Here is a 22,289-nt window from a genome sequence, read left to right as displayed (position 1 = left end):
GAGGACATTCATTGCTTAATTGATTGAAAACGTCTGCATTAATTGAGCAAAAAGTGGTGGGTCCTCCAAGTTCAAAATTATATGGGTCTTTAATCTGCTCCATAACGTGTTTTGGTGCGAAAGAGCGTGTGGATGTCTGAATTACTTGTGGTGCCCTTCATTTTACTGGCCATACTCCCTCCCTCACAATACTCACCAGTTTGCTGACTCTTAACTCTCATACAGAACACATAACAAGGGATAAAGAACACACTGGGCGGCACATCCACCTGAACTGTTAACCACATCACAAATAAATAAATAAATTACAGTTGATGCCTCATCTGCTTGAGAAGATACTGAGCTTGTATCTCAGCTTTTGAGCTCTCTAAAATATGCATCTCATCATCATAAAGAATCAGTCCCGTATGAATACCATCTTATGGAAACCAAATTTTCAGATGTTCACAAGAAGTCCCAGGTCTAAAACAGGGTACATTCCCAGGTGGTGTCTATCAATGCTTCTTTTAGAGATACTGCATGGATCAAGAAATCATCCAGGTATGGAATTGTCTTCATCCGTTCCGGGTGAGAAGTCCAATCGCTCTTGCCCCCAAATGGGTGCATATATTGAGAGCTCACTTCAGCCAGAATGGCAGCACACTGTACAGGTAGTGTTGATTGTTAAACCAGAGTGATCTATGGGAAGCAGACACCACCAGAACGTGATCATACACATCCTGGATTTCAATGGCCATCAGAAACTCACCTGCATAGGATCTAAATTACCATTTGTACAGTACAGTATTAGAGCCTCTTTAGATCTAAAGCATCTGCAAATGCCCTGATACTTCCCATACCAAGAAGCAGCTAATTGAATAGAACCATCTCTCTCTTTCGAAAAACGAGAACAATTTCCCTTTTGATCAGTAGGTTGTGGAGACTCAGAACAAAGACTTGTGTTTGCACTGACTTCCTCGGGATATGTTTCATCTCACTACAGAGATGGAGTTTCGTTTGCAATAGCTAACACTCCGCCACCATCCTGGACACTCATCCCATCTAGATCAGGGTCCTTTATACATGTACAAATGACTGGAGCCTTCCACCTATTGGAATAAATTGTCATTTCAGATTCAACTGCTGTCAGGAAAGAGGTGATTTCCCTGTATTTGACAATGAAAGCAGATGATTAGGAGCTGGTATTGAGAAGGGGACAACTGCTCTTCCCTCTGGATGAGAAACATAATTTGGTTTTCTGGAATTCTTGATCATCACTGGTCTTGTGTTAGGCCTTTTGGATGATGCCATCCACTTCACATGCATGGGCTACATATGGCTCCCTGGCTTCAAATGTTTTCTTCACCATCCCATAAAGGCTTGTTTCCTAAAAACAGCATGTGCAGTATCGTATTCTATTTTCCATTCTCAAAAATTATGTTACAACTTGCTGCCACTCTGATGCTACCAGCTCGGTCTTCTCCTGTGATCAAGTCCATCGCTGTGTCTGACATACTTCAGAAAAATTAGAGCCAGCAAATGCCTTTTTCATGGCTGCTTTCCAATCCAGGGCATCTCTTAGTGCCATGTCCTCCACTAACTAAGCAATGATTCCATAACTGGTTTGCCCGACATGTTAAATATCAGAAACAACATGCACCGATTCAGTCAGCTCCGTTTTTGACCCCTTCAGCTAGTATATTTTTTTAAAAATTACTCTCTCATGCCATTCCCTGTCAATCACTTTTTGTATTTTTAATACAGAAACTTGTCAAGTCATATAGGCTTTAGTAATGATTTGTGACCATCTCATTCACTACAGGGGGAGAAAGATACATATAAGGCTTTTCTCTTTGCAAGGGTGTGTGGGACAACAAATAGGCCATTTCCTGCTGTTCACCCATTCCCTGGAACCAGTTATACCAATGGAGAGTAGTCTACCCCCTCCATTCTACAATTAAGGAAGCACCTGAAGAACCTACTCTTCAACGACTTTCTGCTCCTATTTATCTTCCTTGGGTTTAATACGCAAGTCTCAGATATTGTTGAGCAATATCTTTAAGTAACTGATGTAATTTCTGTATGGGACTTTTCCCAGTCTCTCTTTCCCCTACTTGCTTTCTGGTTAGCCCTCTCCTTTTTAGCCTGATGAGCGTCATGAATCCTGAGCAAAGGTCTCAATCTAGTTTCTCTGAAAATCCTTCCCCTTCCTTGTTCCACTAGGGAGAATGACTCCATATTCGTATCTTTTTTGTTCTTAATGTTATTCTGTTTCTTCACTTCTTGGTGTTTTAGACAATGAGTGTCATATTCTCCTCCTTCGGACTCACTGTCTTTTATGTGATCTTTCATACTCTCTAGTCCCTTACTGGGACACGGAGGCTAAGTTCCAGGTTACTTGTTACTCTTCTTAACTTCAGTTTAACTACTGGGACAAGTAGGCTGAATCCCAGATTATTTGTTACACTTCCTAACTTGTGTTCGACTAATGGAACGAGTATGCTAGGTCCAAGAGTATTCTTTACTCTTCTTAACTTCTGGTCAAGCACTGAAACAAGTAGGATGACTGCACTCTCTATTGCTGTGATCCCTCCCGAGTCTCCCGCCATGCCCGTTACCTTCTTTCACAGGGTTTGGTGTCACTCGGCCTTTTCTCAAGAGCGGGACTTCCCACGACTTCCAAACGACTTGCTTTCTTGTTGCGCTAGCGTCTTGCTTCTCCTCGCAGCTACGCAGTGTCCAGGCTTCAACAGAGACACCAGCACAGTGGTCGGATCCTCGGTTCACCCCTCCAGGGTCATGCCACATCTCTCACCTGCTTCTTTTTTCAGATTTCCTTCCCCTCTGCTCAGCAACCTCTGTCTCCTTTGAGGTGTCTGGGCAGCAACACGTTCATCCTCGTTTCCATAGCCCAGCCACGATTTGGCTAGTTTGAAGCTCTCTGGCTCCTTTCCTGTCTGACTCTATGAGGAGTCCTTCCTCTGTTTTTATCATAGGTTGCTTGGGATCTCCCCAGCAGAGGCTTGTAGTCCCACCTCTCTGTCTGATGGATGTTCTGTATCCTCAATTCACTCTTCGTCATTACAGTACTGGTAGTAATAATTACTGCTCTTCCCCCACTCTTCTTCATAGTCATTGTGAAAGGGTTGTTTTTCAAGAAGAAACTTGGATTCTGCATGACAATAACACACAGTGTTGTGGTGTTAAAGAAAGGGGCTTTAGGGAGTTCCTGTATGGAACGGGAGTCTCTTTCTGTCTGGGAGGAGTCTCTCCCTGTGAGGTCCTGCTTACCGCCACCCCTAGGGGGTTTAGTGCGTAGCTAGCTCAACTCCCTAGCCTCCCATGGAAAGGCTCTCCCCTGGGGAGCAGTGACCAGATCTGGCGATTTGTCACAGCAGTTTTAAAAAGACTTAGCTATGAGTGCGATCCAATTATTCCAAAAAGTCTCAAGCTAGGAGTAAAAAATGACTCATTTTGATGGAGGAAAGAGGCTTCCATGTGGTTAATGGCTGTTCTAGGGGGGACTTTGCTCCTCTCCCTACATGGAGATGCGGTACTCAATCTGCAACAATAGATTACTGCTTTGTTGCAGGTAATATTTTCCATCTTATAGCAAAATTACAGATGATTCTTTTGACAAGGGGAGACCAGAGGATGCTGCAATCTGCTTGGGAAAAGAACGTATTCATGCAGCAAAGTGATTCCTATGCTCCCTCCCTGCTAATTAGCTCAGACAGAAATCATCTCACATGGAATGTAAGATCTTTGGTTGACTTAAATTAGTACCTTTTGGAAGCTTTTGAACATCACAGAAGTGTTGGTATTTGTTCGCCTGATATATATGTCAAAAGGCTGAACCTTTTTGTGTAAAAGAATGTGCGCTGGCCAAGGCCTTCTTTTGCACATAAACAGTCTTTTGACTCAAACATTCAAAGACAGAAAAGAAAGCTAAACGTTGACATGAGGAATATCTACCGTTTGGATGTAGCCATAAGAAATACGGAAATCAGACAACAACAAAAATTTAGAAATTGGGGTTGAGTTAAGGAAGTATATTGCTGCTAAATGACGCCGGGCAGAAGCTGGCAGCGCTTTCTTCCAGGAACTCAGCACAGATTTGGTGCATTCTGAAGATTGATGATGCGCTCCAGATGGCATTGCAGACTAACCCATTCTCTGAGGAAGCTTGGGTGGGCTACTTTACAGAGATTCTTGCGAGCGCAGGTTTGATCCAGCAAGAAACTGGTGTGTCCCTAGATATAGATTGGGAACGTTTGTTTGATAAGGAGGATAGTATCCATTTGATACAAATTTTTAGTAAATCCTGAGCTCCAAGCCCTGATGACCTTTCAAATGTTAAGTTCAAGGCTCATCCTCTAGCCTGGAAGGCGTATTTATTTGCTCTATTTAAACAAGTCCAAAAGGGTGCGTTCCTCTTGGAAGAGATCAATTATTATCCAAATATTCAAGAAAGGCGATCAGTCAAGTTCATAGAACTACCGGCCGATCGTCCTTCTTGATGCACCGGGGAAGGTTTTTGCCTCTTTAATTTTGAGGCAACTGCTTTCCTAGGTTAAAGAGAGCTCTAGGCCCTGATTCTCATCAAGGTGTTAAGTACCGAAAAGGACGTTAAAAAGGTTAATGACCTTTTCGGTACTTAAGACATATTCTGAAGGTGGCGCATTCTTCCGAAGTCGAAGGAATGCGCCACTTTCGGAATACATGCAGCGGTTGCTAGGATGGGTTGGAAACCAACCTAGCAACCGCCACATTTGTAAACTGGCTTTTTGGAAGCCTATTCTTGTGGCACTCCTCCAGTTTAATATGTGCGCTAAACTAGCGCACATATACGGTACCCTTTTGGTGCCGTTAAACTTGAGGAGTGCCACAAGAAGCCTTGTTTGGTGCTTTCATGTACACCAAAGCAAGCAGCTTCAACGTTGTTGCAACGTTGAAGCTGCTTGCTTCAATGAACACTCATTTACACCAAAGCGAGCAGCTTCAAAGTTACATTCTGCAACGTTGAAGCTGCTGGCTTTGGTGTACATGAAAGTGTTCATTTACACCGCAGGGGTGTATAAGAACACTTTCATTTACACCAAGGCCAGCAGCTTCAGCGTTGCAGGATGCAACATTGAAGCTGCTCGCTTTAAATGAAAGTGTTCATATACACTGCACGGGTGTATATGAACACTTTCCTATACACCAAATTAAGCAGCTTCAACATCCTGCAATGTTGAAGCTGCTCACTTTGGTGTATCGGCAGCATTTTCGTTAAATAACGATTCCCTCGTTATTTAACGAAAATGCTGCCGAGATTCTGCAATCTGCCTGTTTCCATTAGAAACAGGCAGATTACAGCGAAAGCACTGTCGTGCTTTGAGAAGATGCCCAGGCCCACATGAGAATAGCAGTGGTGCCTGGGCGTCAAGAAATGGCGAAGTCAGTTGTGCTATTTAGCACGCTCACTGCGCCAAGATGAGAATCGGCCCCTAGTTCTGTCAGGGTTTGTTGCCGGCCTCAGCACCTCTTTGCGCACCTTCATCCTGGTACTTATTAAGGGCAGAGTCTTTCTCCAGGGATCATCTATCATCAATTTAACTTGCTTTTATCGACTTTGGTCGACTATTGACTCTATAGGCAGAAACTGCTCTGGAAAAAGCTACATTCATGTAATTGCCCTTTGCATTTGATAGATATCATAAAAGCTCTATACAGCCAAACGCTGAAGCAAGTTATTTAAAATCTTGATGGGGAAACATACTCAATCGATTCCCACTTTTCGGGGATTGAGGCAGGGGTGCATATTGGCCACTGCTTTAGTTAATCTTTTTATTGCTGATTTGGGTAAGAACTTGGTGGCCTCATGCTTTTCGCCCGTGATTTGGTGGTTGCCCCAGTCAATGGCTACTGTATGCAGATGATCGGGTCCTTCTGGAAAAGACATCTGTAGGTCTGCAAAACAGTTGCTGGCATTCGAGTCTGATGCAGACTCCAGTGGCTTTGGGGCCAATGTAGATACATCTAATATATTGAGATGTAAGCCTGCTTATGATAGGAAGAAATTGGCTTTTAAATGGTATGTCTACAATTCGCCTTTGAAAGCTGTGGATGAGTACCGGTATTTGGGGGTCTGCATAAATGACAACATACCCTATGTGAATCATTTACTACAAAGAGCATGAGCTGCAGCGGCACAGGGTATGGTTATCCATCATAGATATGGGCGCTATGCCATTTGTGCTATATTATCATTTTACAAACAGAAAGTGGTCCCAACACTTGTGTATAGAACAGAGTAAAAATGGGAGCATAGTAACCTGGATTCGAACGTGATCAAGGGGATATTCTGGAAACAAGCTCTTTCGTTACATCAGAGCGTTTTCATCAAGGCTGCGCGTTACGAGCTGGGGCTGCTTTCTCTTTCTATTATGGTAAAATGGAAGGCCCTGGCTTTTATGAGAAGATGTATACTGGGACAACCCAATTCTTCATTTCCAATTCTCAAAAGAATGTTGTGCGCAGGGGCTGACCAAGTTTTATCTTGGTGGGAAAGGGAGTGCTTCAAACTGTTTACCATTGCTGATATTACTATGGAGAGGTTACTAGGAAATCCTGAGAAAGCCAAGGAAAAACTTTGGCTATATGATTTGCTTGATATGATTGCTCAATGCATTAAAGCTTTTAATACCCTACCAAGGTACTAGTGTATGTTCCCCAGCTCTTTACTTAGAAATTTATTTCTTGGAGTGTGTTTAAACTAAAGAGGTCCGAGGTATGCGACAGAGGTGGCCCAATGAGGACAGGCGTTGTCGTTTCTGCAAGGTTGTGTGAGAGGTCAGTAATGCAAGGCGAACAAACAACTGCTTGTAGTTTTCTCAGTATTTGACATTTTATTAACAAAAGAAAATGCAAAGAAAACCTAATTCCACTCTACCAGGGAATTCCCTACCTATTCTAGGTTCTAAAGGAAATGTTCCTAGCATACCCAAAACTGGCCCTCAAACCAAACAATCAAACATTTAAAGTAAAACATAAACATAAATAAAGGATTACCAAATAACCAGTGACTTGGATAACTTCCACTTGTCCTGGCTAGATCCCTTTCCGAGGAATGTCCAAAGTCAAGTTTTCACAAAGAAAAGTAAAGTCTTGAACCAGTTCTTGAAAGTTCCAAAAGAAACAAAAGTTCATCCAAACAAAAAACCACTGGCAACAGTTCAGTATGCTGAAAAGTTTCCTTTCCAATTTCCCATCCAAACAAAAAACCACTGGCAACAGTTCAGTATGCTGAAAAGTTTCCTTTCCAATTTCCACAAACGGCACCAATGGCAATCCTGGAAAACCACCTTCCAGCATAGACTTGATAAGTTCGAAACAAAAAGTACCACTTCTGTTTCAACAACTGCTCATCTTCTTTTTTAATACTTTTGCAGTGTCTTTGGTATAAATTTTCAGGATGCTTCTCCTAAGGGGGTTGCTTTCCTCTTGGCAACTTTCTTCTACTAATGGCACTGTGAAAGCATGCTCCCTTGCTTCACATTCTGGGAGTCATTCCGAGGTTGGCGGTAAGGGATGAACGATGCTGGTAAAGGATTACCGGATTCGCTTACCGCTCCGGGCTATTTCGACCAGCCATAACGCTATTAGTGGCATCGTAAATAACGGTGCCTCTAAAAGCGGCATGGGCGCGGGCACGCGGGCAATCATACCGGCAATAGCGGCATGCCGTAAACTGGAGGAGATCACAAGTGAAGTGGACATGCAAATACCGGCATCATGAAGATGTTAAAAGTGGTTTCCGGCATGCCGTAAATACCGGCATCTCTGACCAACCGTAAAATGCCATGTGCAGTGTTCCCAACTGCCACAGGTGCCCACCATCAGCACAAGTAGAGGCAATGGAGGCAATGGAGTCTGGGCTTGACCAAAAGGAGCACACCCACACACCACACCCCTTTCCACACCAAGATCAATCCAATAGTAGCATGAACACTTCAGCTGGAGGACATGCATGCATTGCAACACCAGCAACAACACCAACACCAACAGCAGGCACCACACAGGAGACGCAGCAGGAGAAGGAGTGTGAGACAGGCCCAGCATGCCCCACCAGTGCAGCCAATGTAAACACGCATGCAGCCCCCAATCCCAAACATCAGAGCCAGTCCCTCCAACCCAACCCCGCAGCACAACCACACCCTGTACCGTCTGGACCGGGACACCATCAACACCATTGTGGACATGTTACACGATTGTCAGCCTCATTGAAATACGTACTGCCATACCCCCTCTACTGAAGGTAGTGTCGGTGCTCCACTTCCTCTCCACAGCCACCTACCAGCACACAGTGTGGTCGATGAATGGCATATCACCACCCTCATTCACTTGCATCCTGAATCAAGTGCTGGATGCCCTCCTCAAGCACACAACGGAATACATATCCCTACCACAGACTCCCCAGGAGATTCTTGCAACAAAAGGTGGCCTCCATGCCATGGAGGTGGTTCACCGCAATCGCAAACTATACCACTACAAACAGGTGTAGACGGAAGGCGACGCAAGCAAGATCATCACACATTAGTGTGCCCGATATCCCGGATCAACCACAGGAATGCTGCATGTCACCATGGGTAAAATCAGCGCAGAATGCCTAACATTGCAGAGCCTACTGCCAACGCTCCCCATCAGAAAATCCTACAGAACACAACACATCACTATATTTACACAAACACAGCTGTATGCATACACAATGCATGAGCTACAATATGGCAGAGCACACTGTGTATCATCTTGAAGATGCAGCCCACACCATTATTCCATGGCACAGGACACATTGAGGGCCTAAAAATGGCATCCATACAACTAGGGACATATGCATGTGACCAACGATAATCTGCCAACATGTGTGACTAGTACAGCTGTCCATCATCAATCGACTGACATATAGCTTTTAATGCCTCCCAAGCAGATGACAGTGGCTATCTCTTGATGCCGTGGCTCATCACCCCTGTCTGAAAAACACAGAACAGCTTGAGGAGGACTACAATCGATCCCACACCCTTACCCGTGTGGTCATTGACCAGACCCTTGGCCTATTCAAGGCATGGTTTTGCTGCCTTAGGCCGTCAGGAGGGGCACTCCTCTACAGGCATGAGAAGGTGGCCAAGACCATCACGGCATGTGTTATGCTGCCCAACATGTTTATCCGATGCAACGTGCCCCTGACATTGAACTGTTACCACCTGGTAATGATGAAGGGGATGATGAAGTGGCTGCACATCATTGTGGTGCTGATGCACAGGAGGGATGTGCTGTGCGTCAGTCAGTGATTGCACAATATTACTGATAGACATTACTGCAGAGGGTGACATGATATTGTGACAGAGGCCCCTGGGTGTGTGGGTACATGCACACTATGCACTGTATATGAATAAATGACACATGTGCAATGATGAATGTCCACTCAGGTCTTGCTTTTGACACAACGGGTGTATTAAATATAACAATGATAACGATAGTGCAAAAACCCTCCACCACCCTCACCCCCTCCCTCTCCCCCCACAACTCTCCCACACCCTCCACACCTCCCTTCCCCCCACAACTCTCCCACACACCCACACCCCCCCACAACTCCCCCACACACCCTCACTCCCCTTCCCCTCCCCCCACAACTCCCCCACACATGTCCCATCAAGTCCGCAATGCCTACATGAGGCTCCCCAGACTGTCAATTCGCACTCCCTGGACCAGGTGGCGGCATGTCTTGACGGCGCAGGGTTGCATGCTGACCTGCGGAGTGGGCCCTTCTGGGTCGAGCTAGACGATGACGGTGCGGCCGCCTGCTCGAATTGGGTAGCCGGACGCTCTGCCTCCATGGCATCGGCTATGCGGCATAGTACCTGGCGGAGGGCGGAGACCTCCTCGCAGAGGCAGCTAGTGTTTTCAAACAAATATTTTGCCCATGGAGGCTGTGTTCTCAGAGTTGGACCTGCTTAGAGAGGCGATGTTCTCCCGCCACCCCTGCCTAGCCAGTGTGTTGTCCTCAACGAACTGCCGCACAAGTGCAGTCAGCTGATCTGCACGCTGCGGCCCGGTGGGTGCACCTGTGGAGGTTGATGGTTCCTGGCTGTCCTGTTCAGCCTGCTCAGCCTCAATACTCGGCCCTATAGGACTGAAGTGCCCTTCCATTTGCTCCTGACCAGACTGCTCTGGGGTTGTGGCGTGGTCCGTTTCAAGGGATGATATTTGGGGGGATGCCGGTGGACTGGGCGTGCAGAGTGGATCTGATGCATCGCCTCAACGGGCACCCATATCTCTTCCTGTGTGTCCTCCATAGCCTGGGGTGCTGTGGCTGCCACCTCCCCAGCCAAACTAGACTCCTCAGAGTGTGGTGCCTTGGCTGATTCCTCAGGCTGGGCAATGGGCGTTGGTGCTTCGGCCGCTACGGCCCTTGGCAGCACTGGTGTATTGGCAATCTGGGGTGTCCTGCCTGGTGGTTCACAGCGGCCCCTGGGTTGTCCCTTTGAGGTCGAAGGGTGGTTGACGTCATACCGGGACCGCTTCCGGGGTGTGGTCTTCGCGGGGGTTGCGTCCTGCCCATCGCTGTCATGATCAGAGCCTGTGGGGGTCAAAGAGAGGGACGGCATGAGTGATGTTATGATAGGCATCATACATACATTTGGACCATTGATCATCCACACAAATGAGGGTAATAGGCATTTGAGTTTGGATGAGCATGTTGTTTGATACATGGGTGGGTTATGCAGGCATACATCAGGGTCACTCATGTTGGCCAAGAGCTATGCTATCTGACATGCATATTTGTTGGGGCCTGCATGCTGTGTGACTTATGGCATTTACATCTTTGTGTGGTATGTGTCATGTACGGCATTGCCTTGCTGCAGGCATCTGCATGTGTCTGTGATGCGTCCGCCTACTTTGCTGGGAGTGTGTGTGTGTGTTGGACCATGGCTTGCCTCTCTGGACTGACATATTGGTTGACTTTCTTCAGACTCTGCATTACAGTGTTTTGTAAGAACACTCACCTCCATCGGCCAATGTTGTGGCGCCACACTCCATGTAACCGACACCTTCTATCCCCTCCATTCTGATCATGCTGGCGCAGATGTCCTCCTATGGGGTCAGCTTTATGGGTGAGCTGGGACCTCCTCCCGTTGCCATTGCCTGGCTCCTGTTGACAGAGAGTATGTTTCTCAACCTGAGTCGCAAGTCATCCCAGCACTTACATCAGTCTGGTGGTGCGTGGGGTGTTTCCAACAGCACTAACTTTCTGTGAAACAAGTGCCCAGATCTCCTTTTTTTTTTAAGATGGCCTCCCTCTTCAGGCTGTTGGCAAAGACAAACCCAGCATGCTCCTGCAGTGTCCCGGCTAGCATCTCCAACTCATCCTCGTTGAATCTCTCCTTACGCTGGCGGGCAGCTCCCTTCTTAAGGCCCTTTGGGCATAGTGGTCTGTTTGGAGAAGGTTTTCTGACAAACAGCAGAGTCCCACAGGTCCTGTGTGGTGAGAATGGCAATGGATTGTGTTTTTAAAGATGGCCGCCGTGCTCATTCCAGTTCCTGTGCGATGACGCTACTTCCGGTTCCGCTTTTTACGGTGACCGTTATTAGCGGTGATCGCTAATAGCGGTCACCGCTAATGCCGCATTGGTTCATGCCGGTAGTGCTATCTGCTCTTTGCATGATGCCGCTAAGGGCATTTTTCGTGCCTTTAACGGCATGGCGATAATGCCCTTACCGGCATGGCGCAAAGCTCGTGCCCGTGAACTTGTAATAGTCCTCTTTTAACGGACTAATGACTGCACAGACACGCTATTTGCGCCATGCCGGTAAGGACCGTTACTTACCTCCCTCGGAATGACCCCCTCTATTACTGCTTCAACCACCATCAATATAATGTTTTCGCACAATATCATAGGTAACCACAGTTCTGTTAGTTATACTGCCAATGGATATTTTGAGGATTTATAAAGGCAACTTAAAGGAAAAGGACTTATCTCGCCTAAATTGGGAGGTTATGCATTAGAGTGGATCTCTTACACAGATGATTTTTTACTTATGGATACCACCAAAGTAGGTCTTCAACGTTTGATTAAAGAATTTGGCATTTTTATAGATGATCTAAAGCTCTTAATCCGTCTAAGACGGTTATTGTTCGTTTGGGGAAGAGAAACAAGCTGCAGGCTAACTTTACTTGGCTCTGCGAAGGCAAAAAGATCAAGCTACAGAATTGTTTATGCTTTTTTGGGTTATTTTTTTTACAGGAACCTTTTCATTAATCAGTGCTAAAAACATCTTGAAGAGCAAAGCACAGTTTGCTCTTCGACAAATGTGTATAATCGAGAGGAAATATAGTACATTTTCTATGGTTCCAGTGAGAGAATTTTACAAAATGAAAGTAATTCTGAGACTATTATATGGACTTGAGTTTAGTGTATATGAATTTATGGATTACTTAAAAGTGGTTGAAAGTATTATTCGGAAAGGAGTATTATTCTTCTTGCCTAAGAGTGTTCCCATGGAAGTTATAAGGTATGAAGTGGGCTTACCGTCGTTGAAATCCTGGTCTCTTGGAAAAGGGCCTCTTCACTGAGGAAATGTTTAATCTCCAAACAGAATTCATTATATGCCGTAGTAGGTGCTGATAATATAGGAATTTTTATGAAAAACTTAAAAACTGAAGTGGAAACTCAGCTATCTACTCTAGATTTATCCTGGTCTACTTTGTTAAATAACCCAAAAAAATATAGTAAAAAGTGTGTACCAACACAGAAACCATCAATAACTCTAGAATATGTAAACAGGTATGCTCATTTTGGAAGTTTCATACAGTAATTGAAGAATACCTTTCTAGATAGCCTAGTAAAACTGTTCGTAATCAAACTATGAGATTTAGAATTAATGTATTAAGTACCAACGAGATCTTAAAAATCAGAAACAAAGACAACTGTATTGAGAAATGGTGGTGTTTTTGTAAAATAGATGGTATAGAAGAATCACTTCAACATTTGCCGCTTGTATTTCCGGTTCTTCTGCCTCAAAGGATTCTTTACTTTTCTCATTTTGTTGAGACAATACACTTTTTGAATAGGGATCTACTGTGGTATCAAATGTTACATGGCAACAGATTGAAATGAAAAATAAGATTAACTGCTTTCTTAAAAAAAACATTTGTGGTCTATTGTAAGCCTATATTTTATACTTTAGATATATTGTATTAATTTATTCAAATATATATTTTTAAACTATGTTTTTATGATTGTTGATATTAACAAGATATATACTTGTTGTGTCAACGACACCTCTGATTATTGGAAATAATGTCAAGAAAGTATATTTTTAAAGGAGTATTATAATCTTAGTATTAGTATAAGCTGATTGAAATTATACGTTTTTTTTTTGCATTTATGTATGGACCTCTGAGTTATTTTGGAAAAGTATTGAAGTTGCCTATTTTGCTTGATTCCTAATGTCCAATGTCTATATTCGTTATTATGTTTGTATTCTGTTCAAAGTTTCGTATTTGTTATCTCTTCCTTTTGTAAAAGTTTTTATAAACTATACACAAATTAACAAATAATAATAATAAAGACAAGACTCTTCAACCTCCACGGTTAGGCAAGGCACTCTTCCTTCTTATGCCACAAAAAAGGGGCAGCCTCTTTACTTCTTCTGTCTGTCTAATAGCTACCACTAGAATCTGCCTTTGCTTCTAGACTGCTTCTTTCTCTGAGCTTCAAGTCTCAGCTCTACAGATAGTTTATCAGTTCTTTTAACAAGCACCCAGCTCCCTTCCCCAGTTTATGTATACTTTCTTGATTCTACCAATTACCCCAAAGCTGTATTGCCACTCTTTCAACCTTGGATAACCTTGTCACCCTTGTATCATTGGACACTGGATTGGTAATAACTTTGATAACTTCAAAATATAGGGGGTTAGTTCTTATTAGGGCTGGTTTCACAGCTTGAGTAATGCTTTCTCTTCTTGCTACTTCAGCAACTTCTACAATTAAAAAGTACTTTTTTATTCTGGATGTTACAAGATTCTGGTTTCACTTAAGAAACAGAATTAGGTACACGCGACCACTTTTTGATGGAGAATTTCAACTGTAAAGTCTTGCGCTCCCTTTCATTCATTCAGAATGCTACTTTAATGGGAATCGGGAATTACCATCATTCACAGGCAACCTTTCTTTGATGTATATATTGTTATAACAATTCGGGAAAGTCAGCTGCTACCTTTTAAGTGATTATAAGTAGTGTTTTCCCTCTTAATTGGAGATGCGCACCACTTTGGTAAAGCGATTCTCTACAACAATGGAAAATTAGGTTTTTCTTACACGCGAATACTAACTTGTTTTAAACGTGCATGTGATACATTTTCATTGTTGTCCAGACTTCCCACAGAAAATAACTTCACTCGCTCTTATCGCTATGCAAGTTCAAAAGGAGCCGATTAACTTTACCAGCAAGGAGGTTTTAGTGAATTGGAGTACAGAGCTTCACTCAATGGCTCCAAAACACTGAGGTTGCGGGTGGTTTCCGCTTCCCGACTTTTCTTCTACTACTACCACTACTTCAGGCATTCTTAGGACCCACACCCCTCTGCAGCACGGGTGTCATTGATTTGACCTCAACCACAGAGAGTCTCCTTCTCTAGTACTTCCCTCAGCTTGCTTCTGCACATGGGGCTCAGGTAGCTGCATGACTTCAGATCTGCAGTCACAGCTAATAGGCGCACCTGTGGAAACCATTAACTACTTTCAGTCTCTCTCAGTGCAGCCGTAGCCAGGCAGGGTTTGCGAACACAGGACCAACTCAGAACCTGCAGGTGAAATACGCTCTTTTCTCGTCCCGGCGTCCCTTAACTAGTCACACTTCATAGTGAACCGCCAACCTTGTGCTCTTCTCCTTCTGCTACTAGTGCCAACCTTACAGCTTCTGTCTACTGCTCTTTCCTGCTGCAGCCTTTTATGCCTCTCAGGTAGGGCAATTGACTTTAGGTGCAGGGCCTTAATATGAATTGCCTGACCCTGACAAAGGCTGTTAGGCCTTCTTCCCTGTCCTTTACTTCTGCATGCCTCCTCAGACCTCTTCTTCGTCACAGTCCTTGAGGGATTCAGGGACACCTAGTTCATTGTGAGAAAAATAGGTTTTTCCACTTTTTATATTTTTTAAGCGTGGTTGTAATTCACTTAATATTTTAGTCTTATAAGAAATAGATGGTATAGAAAAGGCAACACTTCCTTCATTCCTTTTGGTGTACCCTTTGCATTGAGGATGATGTTTATTTGCAGGTGTACGTAAGTCCTTCGATATACTAGGTTTAGAAGTTACAACCCAGCCTTGGAGCTTACCATGTTAGTCTTACTAGGAGGTTGGGATATATTAAACTGTCAGTAAGCCAAAGCCTCCTCTGCCTTAGTGGCAAGAGTATCCCTCTTATGAGGTAAAATACTGTGCCTCATCCCACATAATCCACTCTCTACCCTGATCATTGCCTCCATTGAGGTGATCCTCACGCAGTATACCTACCCCAGGATTGGGCTCAGGAAGCATCTGCCCTCTCCTGGTTACCTAGGAGAAGACTCCAAGCAGGGTTCTGGTGAGGGATCTGAAGGATTCCCCATAGTTGCTTCTGAAACAAAAATGATTAGGCCCACAACTGGCTGACAAAAGAGTTTATTTACTTGGGCAAACCTTTCAATCATTATAGGTGTTTAACAGAGGAAGCTGTGTGGCCAGTATTATTTAGTGGTCAACACGTAGCCCTAACATTGGCCATTGTAAAGTTTGTTCAGCACAAATTAGATACTTTTTTACACTCGCTGAGGATTATCTTTTTGTATTTGTTTTTATGTACACATGTGTTCTATAAACTTTAAAATCATATGTTTAATTGGATGAAACCTTTATAGTTATATTGTATTTGATGAATGCATAGTATTGTATTTTAGATGAATCTGTTTGATGTATTGTAAGAATTTATTGTATTTTGTGAGAAACCAGAAGGTGTCTCACCCACTAGTCCCCGGGGATCTGTCATCTAAGTGGCCAGGACATGGCTATCGCTTTTGGATCCAGTTCCTGGGGGCGGACAAGTGTGGGAGGATCACCTAGGTGAGGAGTCTTCAGGGAGTGGGAGTGGGGCTCTGGATGGAGAGATGCAGTATCCCCTTCCCTGTAACACCTTTACTCCAATCTACCAAGTAGGATATTTAGGAACTCCAACCCCCCACCCCCTTTACAACATGAACACTTTCACACGGACAGCCCGCTATAAGGGAAACAGACTAACACCCGAGCCGTAACCCTGACGTGTCCCAATACAATGGTCAGGAGAGGTCAGGCAATTACTGACCATCAAGCACATCTGACTTCCATTAAGCTTATCCACATGAATAAAAGGCGGAGCACGAGAGCACACTCTGAGTGAGGCAAGGCACACGAGGAAACAACAGTTCCAAGATGGCAGTTTAACGAGAGAAGACAGACAGCAAAACAGAAGGGGATCGCAAGGAGGGAATTTCCCTTGACCTTTTTAACAAGGAACTGTTACTTTCCTGAAGCCTCGAGAATAGAAAGCGTAAGATCAAGAAACTAGGCTGAAGAATCCTGCATTGTGTGTTGGAGGTACCCGGGGCCCTCCCGGGTCAATAATCAAGGTGGGGAGATCCACCAGCTGCTGTGGTACTAACCTTTGCTCCAAGAACAAAGCAGTGTCAGTAAAATTAACACAGCCGGTGAATTGGGGAGACCAACAAAACTGGTCTGTGTTGAAGCCAACGTTGCAAGAAACAACATTGTATGGCAAGCACTGGAATGAATATTGTTAAAACACGTGTGATAAAGGATGCAAGTAAAGTTGAACTGCTGATGAGTGATTGAACTTTTAAAGCAATATACAATAGCTTTGACAGAGTGATCCGGTACCGTGTGGGTACTCGGTCAAAAGTTTCTGTAAGGTATCCACCTGAGAATTGGCAAACTGAAAGTGAGAAAGAGATCATGTCTATAAGAGACTGAGTAATTGTGAATTGAAGTGATCCTGCCACCGGTTGAGAAAAATCCTGTGCACAATCGAAAGTCTTCGAAAGCTTGGAAAAGAGGAAGTTGGTCTGAACACAGCAGAGGGAGATCAATTGAAAGCTTTGTGTTAAAGTGGGTCTGAGCATGGTGTAAGGGTACCTGGGGTGAACCAAAAATCACCCAAGAAATTATGCACGTGAAATCCTAAAAAGAAAGGAACTTTAATGTCGTGTTGTATCAGGCCCTCTGAAATAAGAGACTTTGAATGGCAAAGAGACTTTGGTACAGAAGACCCTGATGTTGAAGTTTTGAACTGCATCCTCGTGCTAGTTAAGCCAGAGAGTGTGCTAAGTTCGAGTGTGCCGCCTTGTCCCATGATGAAAACGTGGCCAAGGAAAGCCAACGCCTTGAATATCCTGACCTATCATTTCTTGAACACTTTTCTTTTGCATAACATTGTTTCCTGCACTATTTGTATTTAGAAGTAAGGATTGGCAATAGGTTTATTAATATAGGCCCTTTTATTTTGACAGACTGACTAGGACTGTGTTATTATTATTTGATGGTGTAGCTTGCTCCCGTCTTTAGATTTAGGATTAGATAGGCGTTTTTCAAACACAATTGAAGTTCAATAAACACCCTTGAACTGTGATCAGTTGTGTCTGTCTTACTGTTTTATACCATGCCTTCCTTACAATTTATATTTTAACGGTTGAATGTTCAGTCATATACAATTAATAAAAAATAAAAAAAAAGACTTGGCTTGAACAGAGATCCGGTAATCAAACCGGCTGAAAAAGGTGGTGTAATCGTTCTCAAGGAAAGAGAACAGTATGAGAAAATGGTCTTCAACCTCTTTAACAATGAAAAAAACTATAAGAACTTGAATCACAACCTCAGATCGGAAATTAAACAAATTATCTCTGAAGCCATCATGTTCGACCTCAACAAAGATTGCATTTCAAGTAATGAATAGGACTTACTTAATTGGAGTCTGTACAAAATACCCAATTTCTATGCTCGCCTCAAAATTGATAAGAATAGCAGTGACCCCCCAGGGAGACCTATATTATCAGGGTGTGGCTCAATTCTGCAATCTTCATGTAAATGTGTGGATGTTTTTCTCAAACCACTTAGTCAGAACACAAGATCCTATTTTAGGGACAACTCTGCAATCATCAACACCTTTGAGGCCACAGACTCGGATTGTCACAATGAGCTTCTTGTCATCGTAGACATTCAATCACTGTGCACCAGCATTCCCTAGCAGGAGGCAATCAAGTGCATTTGCCATTGGCTCTCTAGAAGTGAACCACCACTTAGAATCCCGGGTGAATTTGAACTTATGACCATTACCCTGTAGAAAAAAATTTCAATTTGACAACACATTTTTCTTACAAATCTGTAGCACTGCCATGGGAGCCACCTTTGCATCCAGTTTGGCCATTCTTTATATGGCTCAATTTGAGGATGACTTCATTTTTGCAGTCACCAATCCTTTTCTGACCAATATAAGAATGTAGAAGAGATATATAGACAATATTCTCTTTAAATGACATGGAGAGATCCCCACTTTGAAGCATTTCCATAACTTTGTCGGGGGGAAATTCTGCCGGGGTCGGCCGGGCCATCCGCAGACCTCCGGGCAGGGAGGCCCCAACACCTCCCGTATATCCCAGATTGAGATAGAGTATGAGACGCACACAAGGAGCAAGGCGACTCTGCTGTTTATTTATGCAAAACGGCAGGGATGGGTCAAGGAGCGTACGCGTTCGTCCTGACACACACATAATCGTGGGGCTCGCAGGCCCTTTTTACTGCATTATGACGCGCTACTTGCGTCACTTCAGAAAGTTAACAAAAAACCTATCGCCACTCTTAATTGGTTGCTCGAGTGGTAGGGTTAGTATAGTACACATATAGAGAATGATATTAGTGGTCAAGGTGTAGTCAGGTGGTATATCTGGGTTGTCCCTACAATTAGATACATAAGAATTGTTACATGAAGACCCCTGAGGATTGGCTAATGTTACTGACGTCTGAGATAAGAGCCCCATGTTCTGATTGGTGCATCCGTGAGCTCCCCAGCCTGGGACCACCGTTGTTCCCAGCTCTCGGTGTACCTGTGTTTGCAACAATGTTTCAATATGGGTACGTGCAGACAACGTGAGGATTTATTCATAGGTGGAAGGCTGACCGCTCCCACTGTAGCAGGTGTCCATTGAGCCTTTCAAGTGTCTCGGCCTGTGTCTCGTAGTGAGGGACCCAGACGCCTTTTCTCTCCTGGGTTTTGGCATCTCGTCAGGTTCGGCTTGGTCACGTGAGGCGGGACCGTGTTTGAGGCAGAATTCTGCACAATTAATATTGCTTTTCCACTGTGTGTCTGGTTTAATTTGTAGATATGATTTTAACGTTGGTACGCGGAGTGCGAGGTTGCAACATCGTGCCTTTGATGATTTGTTCTTGGATGTGGGTTTGCAACATTGCGACCTTGGCTGGTTGCTCCACCAGGCTCATTCTGCAGGATCAGCAACCTGACTTTTGCTTTGTTAATGTCCACGGGAACTCTTGCTTGAGGCCTACTTGGGCCTGGTGCATAAGTGATCCATTTCGTGCATGGGTGCTTTAGATTATAGTGGCATATATTTCCATGATCAGTATCGTGTTCCCATTATACCTCTCATGGTGGTAACGGGTTTCAAGAGAAGCTTGAGCAAGCGTTATAGATGAGTTCATGATGCGTCTTGCGTTTCTGCACTCTGAAAGCCTATGTAAAAAAAATAAAGATGCACGTCCGTGAATATGCCTGTCGCCTACGTCAGAGCACTGAGTATGTTCTTCGTGTAGATTGGTGTGGAAATGTTAAGTGTGTATATTTGTACAGATGTGCTTCCCGTTGTCTAGGTCGTCATGGCATCTCTAACGACGTGTGGTTTTTAGTCTAGCTGATCCGAGCCGCAGGTGTCGGCATGGCCAGTGCGGGCTGCTGGGCAGGCAGGTGGACACATCCGTATGTTCCTGTACCAGGGTACCTGGTCGTCTGGTAAATGGACAAACTCTTCTCGCGGCGGGTGTCTGGGCCGTGACCCTCTAGGCCAAGCGCGAGAGGTGAAGGACGGGAGCCTGGTCTTCCATTCTCCCACTTCAGTCCCCCCTCTGGTCGACTTGTCGACCACAAACATATCCTTCTCGTTATCTCCTCTTACCCTCCATATCTTAGTTATCCCTCCGAGATGTCCATAATGGTTTACATGATCTTCAAATGACCAATACATGTATTCACATGTTCCTCCAGGAGTACAGTATACCCATCTTCCTATGTAGCTCCTGGGGTTCCTTGGGTTCTCGATCTTCACTGATGGTGGGTCTAGATGATTGGTGATGATTTGGGTGCGCAACTTCTCCCTTTCTTGTATTATCACACCTGTATGCTGGCCGTCATCTGCTGGCATTAAGGGGTGCATTCCCACCATTTCCAGCAACTCGTCAGTCGTGCGTGCCTTCCGGGCCTTCCAAAATCTAATTATGATAAGGGCAGCTCCAGCCAAAATAGCACATCCCACTATTATTTTCAGTCCATCTGACAGCCAAGATGGCATCCATGACCATAATAGTGAAAACCAGCTCTTATCCTTGTTTACACCGTTACTTTCGTCCATCATTTTGGAGTGCATCTGGGCCAATTGTGAAACTGCTTCTGTCAGTGTACCATTGTCAGCATCGTTGGCAGGTATGAAAGTGCAGCAAGATTGTCCTATCTTTGCACAAACTCCTCCTTCCATTGCTGTGAGAAGGTCCAATACATATCTGTTCTGGAGTGCTACCATCCTTACAGCTCGCAGCTCCTCTTTAATTGCGTTGAACCCATTTACTGTTGAATTGATGGTCATCATTAGTTCCCACCTGGTTATTTGGAGCCATTTTGCGTTTGCATATGCCTGCAGTCCCGGATGTATTATTGATGAGAAGAACATTGCTGCTCTGCTGAATAGTCTGTGTTCTGGCGGTATTGATGTTAGTTCCGTTTCCGACCTTCCCCACAGGTAATTTCCTGTCAATGGCTCTCCTTGTCTTTTTCTCCTATTTAGGACAGTATCATTGCTGTTGGTCCCGTTTCCTTGCTCCTTCTGGAGTGGTGCAGATCTCTTTCTTCTCTTATCCCCTTCATCCATTTTAGGAAATTTCGCCACATCGACATGCTTCTTAGGTACCACTAGTGATGGTACATTGACGTGTACCATTGTGCACACACCATTCCACAGGGGAGGCAGTGTATGATATGCCTTTTCTCCACAGGCCCAATAATGGTCCATTATTACTGCTGTTCCCGCTCCCCCCTCAGGTAACTCCATCACGCTTGCACAATTGGTGTTATATCCTACGTCCACCTCTCCTTTATGCTGGTAGCATACTTTGGGCGCAGTCAATGGTAGTATAGTTATCGGGTCTTCATCTTCTTCTACCCACGTGAGCATTGGTACATACTTGATCCACGTCGTCCAACATCGATGATTGTGTGTCTCGATAGTTGAGATAGTTTCTTTTGTTACCATGTTGCTGCCAATCACTCCTATCTCCCAGCTGTTGCCCAGGAACACCTTTCCTGTTATCGTCAGTAGCGGCCTCTCCCAGCATCCTTGTTTACCCGGAACTTCAGTGGCGTACCAATCACATGGTAGATACTGCAGTGTTACCTTCTTTGTTTCTCCTTTTGCAGGGCCACTTGTTATGTACCTGAATGCTTCAGCATGTAAACTGGTCTTGTGATAACTCAGATAGGTCTTGAGGAAGTTGTTTTCATATGGGTATGAGTCTCGTGTTTTCCATGTCATGTGCACTACTGTTCCTTGAAATCTTCCTTTCGTTTGGAACAGGGCCAAATATATTATGCACTGTGCTGTTTTTTCATCTATTTCTGTGGCAACAAATGTTCGTGAAGCGCTCATGGCGTATGGTATTAATGAGCAAACGTAACAGCTATCCTCAGTTGTCTGCTTACCAATGCGGGTCATGTGCTGGTACCATATGTTGTTTGTGACGTGTGCTGAATCTTGTACATAATTATCAATACCTTTATTGTCTGAGTACGTGCTGCGTTTAACTCTATTTTGCTTGGGTGCAAAATTACTATTACCACCTGACGTAACACCTGTTGCAGCAGGGGACGGGGGTATATTAAGTTTGGGTGCAGCAATAAAATCAATAGCATAGCTGTACTGCCAGACAGAAGCAGCCAAGAACCCGGTGATCATAAAAAT

At 44.3% G+C, this 22,289-nt stretch overlaps 1 protein-coding gene across 2 annotated transcripts in view; it reads right to left on the bottom strand.

Annotated features, from left to right (window-relative positions):
• PDE8A (phosphodiesterase 8A) overlaps positions 1-22,289 on the bottom strand; it is a 1,868,130-nt gene that overhangs the window by 683,472 nt on the left and 1,162,369 nt on the right. The gene's annotated exons all lie outside the window — the stretch shown is intronic.

This window comes from Ambystoma mexicanum, chromosome 11 (genome assembly GCF_040938575.1).
Source record: "Ambystoma mexicanum isolate Mex_15411 chromosome 11, UKY_AmexF1_1, whole genome shotgun sequence".
Taxonomy (NCBI): Eukaryota; Metazoa; Chordata; class Amphibia; order Caudata; family Ambystomatidae; genus Ambystoma; species Ambystoma mexicanum.
This window is presented reverse-complemented; position numbering and strand designations above follow the sequence as displayed.